Source organism: Notamacropus eugenii, chromosome 1 (genome assembly GCF_028372415.1).
Source record: "Notamacropus eugenii isolate mMacEug1 chromosome 1, mMacEug1.pri_v2, whole genome shotgun sequence".
In the NCBI taxonomy this organism is placed as follows: Eukaryota; Metazoa; Chordata; class Mammalia; order Diprotodontia; family Macropodidae; genus Notamacropus; species Notamacropus eugenii.
The window spans coordinates 298,327,184-298,343,657 of NC_092872.1; the positions used below are offsets into that span (position 1 = coordinate 298,327,184).

Sequence of the window (16,474 nt, forward strand, 5' to 3'; positions counted from 1 at the left end):
ACAACATCCCAAAATTTGTAGGATGTAGCTAAAGCAGGACTTAGGGGAAAATTTATATTTCTACATGTTACATCAGTAAAAGAGAGAAAGAGCAGACCAATGAATTGGGCGTACAACTGAAAAAAAATGAGAAAAAGAATAAATGAAAAATTCCCAATTAAACACCAAAATAGGAATCTTGAAAATCAAAGGAAAAATTATTAAAACTGAAAGTTAAAATAACCACCACCACCACAACAACCAACCAACCAACCATTGAACTAAAATGAGGAGCTGATTTTATGGGGAAAAACCCTAACAAAATAAATGGTTAATTCGATTTTTAGGAAAAGAAAGAAAATAAAGTCCCCAGGCACCCTGGCTTCTCAGAGCCTTTGTGAAGGGCTGGTTGGCTCTACCATCTCTCCTGGAATCCTTCAAGGTTTCCATGGCTCCAATACCTGAGTATAAGTGGATCACCTCTGGCATTTGAAACTGGGAATGATAAATAACACAGAATGAAAAGAAACATCCCAGGCCCATTTCTTGGAGCTAGCATGAAAAAAGAAGCAAGGGAATGAAGGACTCCTCCTCTTATCAATTCAGTTCATGGTTTCTGTGCTATAAGTAAGCTGCAATCTTAACACAATCTACCCTGGTTCCCCACCACCTGAAGGTTAGGTAGGCTATATTTCACTACTCCCCCAGGATCTCTGGTACCATTAAGAGGATTGGGAGGGGTGTCTAGGCTCTCTGCAAATAGCTCTAGTTCCACTGATTGTAGGTCCTCTACACCCCAGTTCCATTTAACCACTAACAGATTAGCTTTCATGCAGAAATATTTACTTCCAAAGTTATAATCACAAATACACAAACTTACTCTCCCAAAGCTGAGTAGGTATAATTCTCTTCCCCTTTTGCACTACCTCAGTCTCTGGGGTAGAAGAGTGGAAGAGTGAGGACCATAGTTTAGTTTAGTTCCTACAGAACATAGTCCCAGTTCCAAGTCCAAAAGTCCCCCCTGGTTCAAGCCTCAGGCACTCTGATTTATCAGGGCTTCCATGCTGGTTTGGTTGGCTGTACCATCTGGATATGTTCCAAAGGTCCCCTCAGGGTGCCATGCTTAAACAAGCCTGTATTACATTTCTATGTTAATTACCCCAACTGTTTGTCAAAACACTTGGCTTCCTTTCTAATTTACTGAAGGGACTTATTTGTGCTTCCAAAGGGGATTACCTGGTAGCATTTTTGCTTTTAATTTAACTCCTGGTTATCATCCCCTTTCCTGTGATTAGGCCCTGGACTTTCAAGGACCAAGTCTCTTACTGTTATTGTCTTGTATTTTTAATCTTTTTCTATGAGGCTCAGGTATGAATTACCTGTTTTTTAGAAGTTGCTATATTACTATTATCCTTTTTATATTTCATATTCTACAGATATTCTTTTTTATATTTAAATTTATTTATTTGTTTTCAACATTCATTTCCACAAAATTTTGGGTTGCAAATTTTCTCCCCATTTCTCCCCTCCCCCCACTCCAAAACACCAAGCATTCTAATTACCCCATCACCAATCTGTCCTCCCTTCTAACATCCCTCCCTTCCCTTATCCCCATCTTCTCTTTTGTCCTGTAGGGCAAGATAAATTTCTATACCCCATTACCTGTATTTATTATTTCCTAGTTGTATGCAAGAACAATACTCAACAGTTGTTCCTAAAACTTTGAGTTCCAACTTCTCCTCATCCCTCCCTCCCAACCCATTCCCTTTGGGAAGGCAAGCAATTCAATATAGGCCATATCTGTGTAGTTTTGCAAATGACTTCCATAATAGTCGTGTTGTGTAAGACTAACTATATTTCCCTCCATCCTATCCTGCCCCCCGTTTCTTCTGTTCTCTCTTTGGATCCTATCCCTCTCCAAGAGTGCTCCCTCCTCCCATTGCCCTCCCTTCCATAATCCCCCCCACCCTGCTTATCCCCTTCTCCCCCCTATCCTGTATTGTAAGATAGGTTTTCATACCAAAATGAGTATGCATTTTATTCCTTCCTTTAGTTGAATGTGATGAGAGTAAGCTTCATGTTTTTTCTCTTACTTCCCCCCTTTTCCCCTCCACTGAAAAGTCTTTTACTTGCCTCTTTTATGAGAGATAATTTGCCCCATTCCATTTCTCCCTTTCTCCTTCCAATATATTTCTCTCTCATGGCTTAATTTCATTTTTTAAAGATATGATCCCATCCTATTCAATTCCCCCTGTGCTCTCTGTCTCTCTCTCTACGTGTGTGTGTGTGTGTGTGTGTGTGTGTGTGTGTGTGTGTAATCCCACCAACTACCCAGATACTGAAAAGTTTCAACAGTTACAAATATTGTCTTTCCATGTAGGAAAGTAAACAGTTCAACTTTGGTAAGTCCCTTATGACTTCTCTTTGCTGTTTACCTTTTCATGCTTCTTTTGATTCTTGTGTTTGAAAGTCAAATTTTCTTTTCAGCTCTGGTCTTTTCATCAAGAATGCTTGAAAGTCCTCTATTTCATTGAAAGACCATTTTTCCCCTGAAGTATTATACTCAGTTTTGCTGGGTAGGTGATTATTGATTTTAGTCCTAGTTCCTTTGACTTCTGGAATATCCTATTCCATGCCCTTCGATCCCTTAATGTAAAAGCTGCTAGATCTTGTGTTATCCTGATTGTATTTCCACAATACTTGAATTGTTTCTTTCTAGCTGCTTGCAATATTTTCTCCTTGACCAGGGAACTCTGGAATTTGGCCACAATGCTCCTAGGAGTTTCTCTTTTTTGATCTCTTTCAGGAGGTGATTGGTAGATTCTTTCAATATTTGTTTTGCCCCCTGGTTCTAGTTTCCTTGATAATTTCATGAAAGATGATGTCTAGGCTCTTTTTTTGATCAAGGCTTTCAGGGAGTCCCATAATTTTTAAACTGTCTCTCCTGGATCTATTTTCCAGGTCAGTTGTTTTTCCAATGAGATATTTCACATTATCTTCCATTTTTTCATTCTTTTGGTTTTGTTTTGTGACTTCTTGGTTTCTCATAAAGTCATTAGCCTCTATCTGTTCCATTCTAATTTTGAAAGAACTATTTTCTTCAGTGAGCTTTTGAACCTCCTTTTCCCTTTGGCTAATTCTGCTTTTTAAAACATTCTTTTCCTCATTGGCTTTTTGAACCTCTTTTGTCAATTGAGTTAGCCTATTTTTAAAGGTGTTATCTTCAGCATTTTTTTCGGTCTCCTTTAGTTGTTGACTCACTTTTCATGCTTTTCTTGCATTTCTCTCATTTCTCTTCCCAATTTTTCCTCCACCTCTCTAACTTGATTTTCAAAATCCTTTTTGAGCTCTTCCATGGCATGAGCCCATTGAATATTTATTTTGGATGTTTGGGATACAGAAACCTTGACTTTTATGTCTTTCCCTGATGGTAAGCATTGTTCTTCCTCATCTGAAAGGATGGGAGGAGATATCTGTTCACCAAGAGAGCAACCTTCTATAGTCTTATTTTTTTTCCCTTTTTGGGGCATTTTCCCCAACCTTTTGGGTCCTTTGTCAAGAGTAGGGTATACTCTGGGAATCTGTAAGATCTCAGTTCCTCCAAGGTGGCACAATCAAGTGTGTACTGGTCTGAGTGCAGAGAGGGATTTTTGTGCCCAGAATTTTAGCAGTTACCTCTCCACAGCCACCTGGCCTCCAGTTCCGTCAAGTCAACACTGCGGCTGATTTTCAGATAAACTGGATGGGCAGGGCTGCCATTCAGTGTGAGACAAAGACCAGCTCCCCTAGGGCCTCCACACAGGGCAGAGGCAAGAATCAGTTCCTCAGTGCCCCCAGAGTTTTTATGCTCCAACAATGGATCTGGCTGCTGTGCCTGCCAATGTGGCCTCTGCAGCGGCTGTTTAAGGCCAGAGCTATGGAAGGCCCTTCTCCCTTCCTGGCCAGCTGAAAAAACCCCGTCACTGACCTTTGGTACCTGTGGGTTGAGGGATCTGCGAACCTGCTGCTGCTGGGACTAGGGATTCTGTGACTTGAGATTCCGCCCCCAAGGGCTGTTCGCCCAAGCTGTGTGCTGTGGCCAAAGCTGGACTGGGCTCCACTCCAAGTCTGGTGCAACAGACATTTCCTGTGGGCCCTTCAGGTCACCCTGGGCTGGAAATCTCCTCCACTCTGTTTTTCTCCACTTCTGCTGCTCTGTTGAGAGTCCCTCTCTACAAGTATTTTATGGGCTGTGCGGGGAGAGCCTCCGTATCTGTGTCTTTCTACTCCACCATCTTGGCTCTGCCCCTCTACAGATATTCTTACACAAGTGAATAAAATAATTGACTTTTGTGGTTGAATAAAAGTTTTAGGATTTTAGCTCTGTAGATTCTCTGAAAGCATCCCTTGATTCAACTCCATTAGCTGACTAGATAACAGGGATGATATGCATCATCCTATTCCCACATTATTTTGATCTCCTTTGCTAAATCTCTATATTTGGAAAGCTTTTTTTTTTTAGCTTAATGTAGTTTGAGATTAGAGACGTTTGTTGGTATGATCACCTGGTGATACTCACAGTATCCTCGAAAAGGTGGTTCACAACCTCTGAAAACTGAAAAAAACTCAAGAGGAAAGCTTGGCTTACACTATAAATAAAGATTTGTTTTGGTTCCTTTACATATGATTCATGGTGTCTTTATTTATACGATTAGGCAAGGGTTGAGGGAATCTGTGCTTGTTTTTAGTGGGGATCTGGGCTGGTGAAGTGGGGAATGGGTAGAGGTGGGCTGCTGGAGAGTTGATGGAAAGCCAAGGTAGTAGACCTGGAATATTGGGGTAGAGGGGAATATAAGTCAGATGAAACTACCACAGAAGTGTTTCTGCTTCTGCTTCTCCTCCTTTTTCACAACCAGGTAGTAACAACATAAGGAGACCTTGGCAATAGGCTCTGTAGCTCTGTCAATGATCATAAAATCCTCTAGGTAGATGTCAAACACTTGGGGCAGCATGTAGTCCACAATACTTCCCAGTGCAGCCCAAAGCAGATGAAAAAATAATTGAGAAATATTACAAAATATATAAAAATGCAATAAAATATAGGTAATGTTTATATGGGATTTTCTAAGTCAATAAGCACTCCAAAGGATCCTTTTGTAGGGTTTAATGTCTCCCACAAATTTCTATTTGCTTTTGGTACCATTGCTCTAGGCATTGGGGTTGACAGAGATATAAATTTAGTATAGAGAGATACTTTTGCTTTTTTTATATAACTGCATTTTCCCCCAACCATTATTCTTTTTGCAAAGCTTTCTCATTTCCTTCTGGCTTTCTTGATTTAGCAGGTTAATTGTATCACAGCCTATCAAAGTGTTGATTGATAGAATATTTTCACCTAGAAAGAGGAGCCCTCCTAAGGTTTCATATTGTTGCTCACCAATGGAGATGTTAATCTATATTTCATGAAAAACTAAAGAGTGAGAAACAGGGGCCAGTCACTGTCTAGACCACTGACACATGTTTTTGTGCTCATTCTTCTGACCAGTAACCTCTTTCTTTCTGGAAAGCATACTCTTCAGCTCCGCTAGACTCTCCAAAGAGTCTTGCTCACTTTTAACAGTCAAAAGCAGAGCATCAGTTGGATATTCTCTGAATAGCTTATGATGAATGCATTTGGGAACCCATATCTCTACACAAATTTTCTGTATGACATTGTTTCAAAGCTGGGGAGATGTATAAACCCTAGGGAAATGAGACCAATTTTGCAAAATTCTACTAAAACAAAATCAGACTTGTAAACTCCAAATACTTTGTAAAGTTCAGAAGGGTAGAAAAACTTGTAAATTTTAGAGGAGATATCATAGACTATGTAAAATTTCAGAGAAAAAACAACACTCCCAAAGCAAGAATGGTTGGAGTAGTCTTCTTGGGGCTGCTTTAATACATCCTTGAGGCAGAAGCATAACCTCAGATGGTGAGAAAATTGCTAATGTCATGGGGGTGGGCAAAGGTGAGAAAAATTCTCATATGAGGTCATAGGAACAGGATATGAATGGGAAAATTCTCATGTGATATTTCATGAATGGGGTGGATGATGTCATGGAATAAAACAAATGATGTCATAAGGGGTTAACCATGGTAATTCTTTTCCCCCTCTTCTTTATCCAGGATGTAGGGTTAACAACAACAACAACAACAACAACAATAATAATAATAATAAAAGCTAACATTATATAGTGCTTGCTATGTGCCAAGCACTGTGCTAAGCACTTGACAGTTATTACTTCATTTGATCTTCCCAATAATCTTAGAAGGTAGATGCTATTATTATTCCCATTTTATAGATGAGGAAGCAGGCAGACAGAGATTAAGTGACTTGTCCAAGGTCATACAGCTAATGAGTGTCTGAGGTCAGATTTGAATTCAGGTCTTCCTGACTGCAAGAGTAGTGCTCTATCTACTGCCCCACGTAACTGCCCTAAACTCAGACTGAAAATGACTAAGTGGAGGACATTATATTTTCTTGAATAATCTACATTTCTCACTAATTACAATCTCCTTAAGGATAACTCTTTTATAGTTTCCAGTGGCAATGACCAGATTTGGTATTGCTACAAGTTTTCCTCCATTTCTACAAACAAATCTGTATTACTTAACATTTCATTGTGGCGCTCCTTTGTCTACATATTATTGACTAAGTTTGTTGATGTGTTGCTCATGGTGGATATCTTGGCAGATATTTTGAATCTGTTCTTGGATCAGTGCTATTTCATATGTATTATGTATTCCTACGTATTATCCAGAGATAAACCACTTTTAGTTACATCTAATATTTCCAATGGCATATACTTGTCATCAGTTTTGGCTATCATTCAGTGATTTGCTTCAAAAATCCTTGCATAGGTTTTTTTTTTTGTTTTTGTTTTTGTTTTTTACTATCATGTTCTCTAGGAATGTTTACTAATTTTCTTCCTCTTTTTCAGTGAGGAAGAATCAGTTTTTCTGTAGCTCCCTTAGAGCCCTGTGTTTAATATCACTCAGATTTTTGTTAGAATATCTTCCAAATCTGTCACAATCTATTTTACACTTCCAAAAGAGTTTGTTAAGATTGGTATTTTGTGGGTGTTAAATCCTTTAGTTCTCCTCATTCAGCTTTGATTTCAGGGTACCAGTAGGTCTCTTAACATATCAGCCATATAGTCTTTTCTTTGATATCTTTTGATATACTTGGTGTTTCTTAACTGGAGGAGATCACAGCATTTATAGGTATGACCTTCATTTGTAGTTCAGTATGAACTCAAAATTAAAGCTTGAAGACTTCAGTCTTTACATTTGTGTAGCTTAGTGGCACCAAACTCAAACAGAAATGTAAGCCAATAAATCTTATATAAGAATCCTTTCAGGTCACATATTGATTTAGAAAATTACATATAAACATTATTTATATTTTATTGTGTTTTTATTTCTTTTGTTAAATATTTCTCAATTACATTTTAATATGGTTCAGGTCACATGTTTAACACCTCTGGCATAAACTTTAGATGATTTTAAATGGTTTTAAATGGTTTTTGATGGTATTAAAATAAACATTTTGCACTTATTGAATCCACATGAAATTTTGGTTTTACTGCAAAACTATTCCATAAATAAAAGAGCTATCTAACAAGGTCTTAGTAGGGACAATTAGATTGATAGCTATCTATATATATTAAATGATTAATAAAATGTTTTGGTTTGATTCCCTCTTTAATTTGGAAAACATTTATAGTTCTTTTTGGAAGATATGATAATGGATTTAAACCTAGACAGAATCACAATGGCTTAAAATGTCTCCCTGAAGAATGTCACATTTTATGTCAATTGTTTTTGGCAATATTATATTAGTGACATGTTTTAAGAAGAGGACTGCTGGGGGCACAGAGCCAAGATGGTGGAGTAGAAGGATGGACATGCTGTAGCTATCCTCCCATAATCCATTTTAAATACCTGTAAAAAATGACTGTAAACAAATTCTAGAGCAACAGAAGTCACAAAACAACAAAGTGAAAGAGACTTCTAGCCCAAGACAGCCTGGAAGGCTGAATAGGAATGATCTGTCTCCGGGGACTCAGAGTGGAGCACAGTCAAGCCTTGGCCATGCCACACAGATGGGACTGGAGTAGGCTTTAGGGCATGGAATCACGGGCAGCAGCTGTAGTTCCAAGATTTCTCAATCCATAAGTGCCAAAGACAGCTTCAAAGGTCAGTGAGCAAGCTCTTTTACCTGGTTGAGAGGGGAGCAGGGTCTGGTGTGAGCCCCAAGCCCAGGGCAGTGGCAGCCACTGTGGCACAGCATCCATTTTTGGAGTCCTTGGCCTAAAGACCCTGGGGGAATTGAGAGGCTGATCTGAGTCTCAGTCCTGAGTGGCAGCCCTGGGGTGAGAAGGAACACTGGTGTAGTGGAGCTTATGAAGGCTCTAGAGAGGGAAGTCTACTCGCAGATTCTGGGCAGAAAATCTTGTGGTTGCTTCCAGACCAGAACATAGGCCAGGAGAGGAGTAAACTCCTCTCCCTTGATTGTGCCACCTTGGAGGAACTGAGAACTTACAGGTCCCTAGAGTATACCCTCCACTTGACAAAAGACTCAAAAGTCAAGTAACATGCTGGGAAAATGCCCAAAAAAGGGAAAAAAATAAGACTATAGAAGGTTACTTTCTTTGTGAACAGGTATTTCTTCCATCCTTTTGAATGAGGAAGAACAAGGCATACCATCAGAAGAAGGAATAAAAGTCAAGGCTTTTGCATCCAAAACATCCAAAAAAAAAATATACAATGATATCAGGCCATGGAAGAGCTCAAAAAGTATTTTGAAAATCAAGTAAGAGAGGTGGAGGAAAAGTTGGGAAGAGAAATGAGAGTGATACAAGAAAATCATGAAAAGCAAGTCAACAGCTTGCTAAAGGAGACCACAAAGAAGAAAATAACAACTTGAAAAATAGACTAACCCAAATGGCAAAAGAGGTCCAAAAAGTCAATGAGGAGAAGAATGCTTTAAAAAGTAGAATTAGCCAAATGGAAAAGGAGGTTCAAAAGCTTACTGAAGAAAATAGTTCTTTCAAAATTAGAATGGATCAGATGGAAGCTAATGACTTTATGAGAAACCAAGAAATTACAAAATAAAACCAAAAGAATGAAAAAGTAGAAGACAATGTGAAATATCTCATTGGAAAAACAACTGAAATGGAAAATAAATCCAGGAGAGACAATTTAAAAATTATTGGACTACCTGAAAGCTATGATCAAAAAAAGAGCCTAGACATCATCTTTCATGAAATAATCAAGGAAAACTGCCCTGATACTCTAGAACCAGAGGGTAAAATAAATCTTGGAAGAATCCAACTGTCACCTCCTGAAAGAGATTACAAGAGAAAAACTCCTAGGAATATTGTAGCCAAATTCCAGAGTTCCCAGATCAAGGAGAAAATACTGCAAGCAGCCAGAAAGAAACAATTTGAATACTGTGGATATACAATCAGGATAACACAAGATCTAGCAGTTTCTGCATTAAGGAATTGAAGGGCTTGGAATATGATATTCCAGAAGTTGAAGAAACTAGAATTAAAACCAAGATCACCTACCCAGCAGAACTGACTATAATACTTCAGGGGAAAAAATGGTCATTCAGTGAAATAGAGGACTTTCAAGCACTCCTGATAAAGATCAGAACTAAACAGAAAATCTGACATTCAAACACAAGAATCAAGAGAAGCATGAAAAGGTAAACAGGAATGAGAAATCATAAGGGCCTTACTAAATTTGAACTGTTTATGTTTCTACATGGAAAGATAATATTTGTAACTCTTGAAACTTTTTTCAGTATTCAGGTAGTTGGAGGGATTATATACATATACATATATATTATATATATATAAACAGAGGGCACAGCATGAGTTGAATAGGAAGGGATGATATCTAAAAAAGTAAAATTAAAGGGTGAGAGAGGAATATATTGGGAGGAGGAGAAAGGGAGAAATGGAATGGGACAAATTATCTCTCATAAAAGAGGTAAGAAAAAGCTTTTTCAATGGAGGGGAGAAGTAGAGAGGTAAGAGGAAGAAAGTGAAGCTTACTCTCATCACATTTAGCTTAAGGAGGGAATAACATGCACACTCAATTTGGTATGAAAATCTATCTTACACTGCAAGAAACTAGGGGAGAAGCAGATAAATGGGGTGTAGGGGGAAGATAGAAGGGAGGGCAAATGGAAGGAAAGAGTAATTAGAAGAAAACACTTTTGAGGAGGGACAAAGTCAAAAGAGAGAACAGAATAAATGAGGGACAGGATAAGATGGAGGGAAATATAGTTAGTTTTTCATAACATGAATATTATGGAAATCTTTTGCATAACTATACATATATAGCCTATATTGAATTGCTTGCCTCCTCAGCGGGGATGGGTGGGGAGGGAGGAAGGGAGAGAAGTTGGAACTTAAAGTTTTAGGAACAAATGTTGAGAACTGTTTTTGCATTCAACTGGGACATAAGAAATATGGGTAATGGAGTATAGAAATTTATCTTGCCCTACAAGAAAAGACATAAGATGGGGATAAGGGAAGGGAGGGGTGTGATAGAAGGGAGGGCAGATTTGGGGAAGGGATAATCAGAATGCACAGTGTCTTGGAATGAGGGGAGGGGAGAGATGGGGAGAAATTTTGGAACTCAAAATCTTGTGGAAATGAATGTTGAAAACTAAAAATAAATAAATTTTTTAAAAAAGGCCATTTTCCAGGTAGACTATGAACATTCAATAGTTTTAACTATATACTATATAATATGTTCACAGTACAAAATCAATCCATGAATGCAGGTATCTGTCAAAGGCTTTGTGATATAAAAGCAGTATAAATGTTATGGCACTTTCAGGTGGCTTGTTCCATAATAAGTTCCTCTTTGTGACCTTGAGACTTTCTAGGTCATTCTTTTTGCTCCTCAGTCTATATATTGTTTTCTTATAGTTTTTTAACTTAGTTTTTTAAAATTGTTATGTGAACTATGAATGCTTTATATAAAGAACATAAATAATTAGCATGTATTTTGAGGCATTACTAGTGTTTTGAATTTTTCATAGTACAATATATAGTGTGAATCATCTGGTCCTGCTCTCTCAGGGACAAGTGGGCTACCATAAGAGGACTGTAGGTATCTCTTTTCTCTATTGCCATCTGCTCAATCCCCCACTGCCTGTGTTCTTCTCCATTCTTAGGGGCATTGTCTGGCACCCATGTTCCATTTCAAACACTTATCATTGGGCAGCTTTTTCAAAGGGGTATTTACTTTAAAAATGGAGCAATGGAAAATGGAGCAAAGTGGAAACATATCACCCAGTCCCTCCAGGGCATGTTTTCCCCCATACCACCTCAATCTCTGGGGGGAAAACTTAGCTCAGTTTCTACATAGCATTGGTTCCACCCAGTTCATGTGCAAATGTGACATCATAAGTATAGATGCATTCTGATTTCAGCTTTAACTCATTTCACTTTCATAGTCCAGAATGCTGTTCCTCAAGGTCACTCTTTGCTTTCCAAGGCATTTTAATTTCCTCAGAGAACTTCCCATTCACCATGTGATTACCTGATCAAAACCAGTTACAGAGTTGTCTATACATGTTCCACAATCTCTCCATGGCATTTCTCTTATACATCTTCATAGTTCTATCAGAAGCAGCTCCCTGCTATATTCTACAGGAAGTGATTCTATAAGCTGAGCAAAGTGACAGAATATATGAATATGCCAGGTCCTTATTACAATTCTCTAGTTTTAAAATGTGTATTTCTGTGTAATAGGCTCTAATGCTAATGAGATTAAAGATCTTCCCCATCCATTAATGGGCCTATCCATTAAGGAGAGTTTGATTAGGGTAGATTTGTAGGAAGGTCCACACCTTATGTTAATGAGACTCTGGTTCTTAAGGGATAAGATGCCCTCTGGCTCTGAAAAGTGTATAAATACTCTGAGTTGAGGTTCTACTTTGGGGCTTACTGATTGGAAGTATTTGCTTGGCCAGAGGAGACTCTGGGCAGCTGCTAAGGAGGCCCCCCTCCCCTTTGAAAACTCAGATGTTGGTGCTTCTCTCTCTGGTATCTCTGTATATATGTAATAGTCAGACAGTTGGATCTATCTGTTGATTCGTGGTATATGTGTTTCTTATGGTCAGGGAGCTGGAAGTCCTGTCTGTTGATTATTATTTCTTTATATTTTCTCTGAAGTTCAGGGTGCTTTTTCCCCTGAACTAAGTGAATGATACATGTGCTTGATTAAAGTGATTGTTGACTCCTCAAAAGTTGCCTTTCCTTTTAGAAAAGCAGATCAAAGAACCTGTGATAGCAGGCCCTCCTCTCTATGTCAGGGTGCTTGGTTTTACATAGGCAGAATTTATTTTGAGGAAATTGTTCATGTCTCTAACCCAGAGCAATCATCTCACTTCTCCAGAGAGGCATAAGTTTTGTCTTTTCATTTCCTTCCCAGAAACATACAGGAAAACATCTGAAAATTGTTAGTGTGATTTAAACTGATACCATTCCACACATAGAGGCAAAAATCACAATTACATCCAAATGCAAAGTCCTGCAGATTCATCAAATGGCACATTTCACAAAGTTTGCCAAAAATTACTACGTTTTGTACTCAACAAGTGCCTGACTTGGTTCTCAGATGTCCTTATTTGACCCAAAAGAAGAAAAAAAGAAAAGTAAGGTAAAAGAAAATCACTTTCCTATCTTAAAAGGAAATCTATACAGAGCTTTTCAGACCACTTAGATCTGTATCTGAAAGTATTTAGGACTTTGAGAGTTACTCCCTCACTCTTAAGGAAGCAAACCAGTTTTGTTTCCCACAAGTCCCCCTTTGCTCTGGACCCACAGGACAAGTTCTATCAATGAGTAAATCCTAAAGAAAAATAAAATGAAACTTGTTGTGTCAGAGGCTTCCTTATTCCAATCCCATAGCATGTGGGACTCACTACACAGAGATCAGGGAACTGGGGTGGACTAGAAGTCACCTTACCACCCTCTAGGGAGAAACTGATTCTCCTGGGTGAAACCTCTTCCTTGATTCCTTCAGCTTGTAAGATCATCCAACTGGACTCTAGACAAAATTTCCAAATGTCCCTTTCTCTATGCATGGGCACATCAAAATTTCTCTAGGAGACCCTCTACCATAGGACCTTAAAGGTCCAAGCAAATTACCTCTGGATCTTTATTCCAAAGAGCACTGGAAATATCCCCCAAAGAATCCCAACTGCTGTAAGGAGAATCCATTTGGATTTGCAAACTCAACAAACAGGACAAGTAGGCTGTTAGAAATAAAATCTAAAACAAGGTCGTACATGCCCTCGAGATGGGTGAGGCTCCCAAGAAAAGGAACCAAGCACTAGAGGTTGCTTATTTAGATTTTTAGGCAAACGGACAAGTTTTACCCTATGACCTTGAAAGTCATAAGAATCTAACAATTAAGCAATCTAACAATTTAGCTAGATTTATTTAAATACAAAAAGAAAAAAAACCCCACAAACATTTCTCAACTAGGCACCAGTATTCAAGTGATGCAAACTCTATTTTTCTCTTAGTAGACTTAATATCAAATAGAATTCATTAATAGCAAGCATCGGTTTTTAAACTCTCAGCAAATCAACAAATGCAGAATTTGCAAAAATCACCTCAAATGAAATTGACTGTTGAGGGAACACACCACAGAAAACTGACTGAATAGTTATAGAATAATGTTTTTGGTCCATACCTCTAGGCTCCTGCAAACTAGGGTATCCTAAATTTAAAGTCTCAGGTAAAGAATTTCTCTAAGAGTCCACAAAAATGTGAAGGACCTAATTTTATGTGAGATGAGCCCTCACGGCATGTATGCTCTAGCTTTCTGTCCCAGACACAGGGATTTGCAAGTTACCTTGAGGGGTTGGGATTTCTATTCTCTATTGCCGTAGTCTCAAGCCCTCAATGTGTTGTGTTCTTTCTCACTGTTAACTAGCACTCCAGTTTCATATATCCACTTAACATCAGGTGGCTTTTACAAAGGGATATTTATTTCAAAGATTTTGTAAGAATAAACTTGCAAACATTTCCCTCAATATCTCTAGGGAATATTCTCTTATACCACTTCAGTCTCTGAGGAAGTAACTTAGCCCAGTTCCTACATAGTATTGTTCCAAAAAAGTTCATGGCCTTATATGGCATGACTACTTGGTGAGTCTTTCCACTTGCCTTGGGTCCCAAAGGTCATTCTTGAAGGTTTTTTCTTGCTGCTCTGGGCATTAGCATTGTGCTAGTGGTAAAACCCAATTTTGATTCTTATTCCTGAATTCCTTGGCTCATTCTCCTGTGTTAGCGACTCCACTCTCAGCACCTAAAATGAATGAAAAGGTCAAAGACTCAAGTGTTTTTCTAGGGGCCATATGGCTCAGAAGAGAAAAGCCCTAAGGCCTTTTCTCTTATTGCATGATCTCTTGCTGGACACTGAGAGAAAGCTCCTTCATAGAGAAATAGATGAGAGAGAAAGAGAGAGAGAGAGAGAGAGAGAGAGAGAGAGAGAGAGAGAGAGAGAGAGAGAGAGAGAGAGAGAAACAGAGGCAGAGAGAGGCACAGAGACAGAGAGTGACAGAGAGAGAGAGATTGAGAGAGAGAGTTGAAGTTTATTTAGACCTTTCTGAAGACACTGTTAGTTCTGACTGCAAAACCATTTGAAAATGGCTCCATGGTTAGCCAACCAGAACCAGTCACAGAATGTTCATGAACACTCTGCACTTTCTCCTTCACATGCTATTACAAATTCTTCTTCTGGAAGGAGCTGCCCAACCTCCTCCCTGTGGGCAAGTTACCTTGGCTAAGCAAGTGGATGAGGTCTGTGCATGTGCCAGACCCCTATTACAAGTAAATATTCGATGCCTCCTGTTAAAGATTGGGTCAATCTGAGAGGAACCCGGTAAAGTGACTTGCTAGTAATTTATGTGCCACTGTGAAGTATTTGAGTCACTAATTATAGATCTTATCTGACCCTGCTGCTTTCCAGTTTTGCAAAGAAACTAGATTTTCTATTACCTCCCTTGGCATTACTGGTGTGCCATTCATTATATAAATGGTGCATAACCTTTCTGCTGATCCAACTTGCATTTTCATTGTATTGGGCTGCTTGTGACAACATAGATCATGAATTTTTTATATTCTTTTTTAGGAGATCTCTCTCTCTCTCTCTCAAGCCTTTGTATTCAAGTTTTTGATGGATGCCAGATTGTTCTTTTTGTACTCTGGACTGATTTAACTTTTTTCATCTTAACTTTTGCCTTTTATTTTCAATTGACAGTTAAGGAGAGCTAGAATTTCTGATACACTTTTGGATTCCGTGCTGATTTTTTTGTCTCTTTTAATAAGGCAAGATGGCAGTCAGATTTTCTACTGCATTTACCCGGTAGAGACTGATGTCATCTTGCAATGTCCTTTCACAGATCTTCAGCAGCTCTCTCAAGTTGCTTCTGCCATGATGATGTTTGATGCCTGTCTTTGATGTTCTCTTATAGTAACATCTTTCCTCCTATGGTTTTTGCCATGGCAATGACTATTACATATCCTGCTGTGTGTAAGTACTGAAACATTTTAAATGCTTTATGTCAAATATTGTGAAAGCGTGTTCATGATGGTAAAAGCAAATCTCATCACTTATGAATTACTCTGTTTTGGTGTGGTTGGTTTGCTAGTTAGATTCATACAATCAAAATTAAAAAAAAAAGGTCTTTTCAAAGTTCCAGTCTAAATAAGTCTATCTCCTTTTCACAATCATTTGAAATCTCTGTAATTTTTTTCCTTTGTTTCATTTTTAGGGACTGAGAAGAAAAATTTCTTCCTCTTGTGAGTATGATTTTAAACTCATCTAGCTCTCCTTTAGACGACTATCGGGGAGGGAGGGTCTTTCTTCCTAGTAGCAATGGCAGTTCCCTGCACATTGTTGAAGTAACACATGCTTGGCTATGGGAACCTGAGACTGGACCTCAAGTCCCTGGCTTCCTTTCCCTGTTTTAGGTTTCTTTCCCTGATTGCAGGTCATTGATGAAATCTTTCATTCATGGAACGAATTCTGGGAATGGACTCAGATGGCTCTGGAGGAGAAAGTAAGGTTGGTGACCTTGCACAGCCCTCCCTCATTCAAATCAAAGTCAACTGCAACGTCTCATTATTTTACCTGATGTGATGGTCCTCTTTGAGAACAAAGGACAAACACATTCATATAGAACAGGAGACCAATCAATAGCCTCTGGTCATATATGTCCTTTAGCAAGAGATCAGAACATATGTGTCTCACTGGAAGGGGTCAGAATTCATACTCAACTTCAGGAAGCAGTGTTGTTGCAGGAAGTACCTCTGAGTAGGCTGTCAGTGCCAACTTCAGAACTCTTGAATTCATGAAGTAGTTGCAAAGGCTGGAAACAGCCATCTCTCAAGATTGCTGTTTATCTACCTTGTGCTCAGGGTAAGAAACA

At 38.7% G+C, this 16,474-nt stretch overlaps 1 long non-coding RNA gene across 1 annotated transcript; it reads left to right on the plus strand.

Annotated features, from left to right (window-relative positions):
• The first annotated feature begins 15,498 nt into the window (after positions 1 to 15,498).
• On the plus strand, positions 15,499 to 16,123 carry LOC140517768 (uncharacterized). The gene is made up of 3 exons (XR_011971746.1): positions 15,499 to 15,576; positions 15,818 to 15,845; positions 16,037 to 16,123. It is a non-coding gene; the product is annotated as an uncharacterized lncRNA (long non-coding RNA).
• Positions 16,124 to 16,474: the final 351 nt, after the last annotated feature.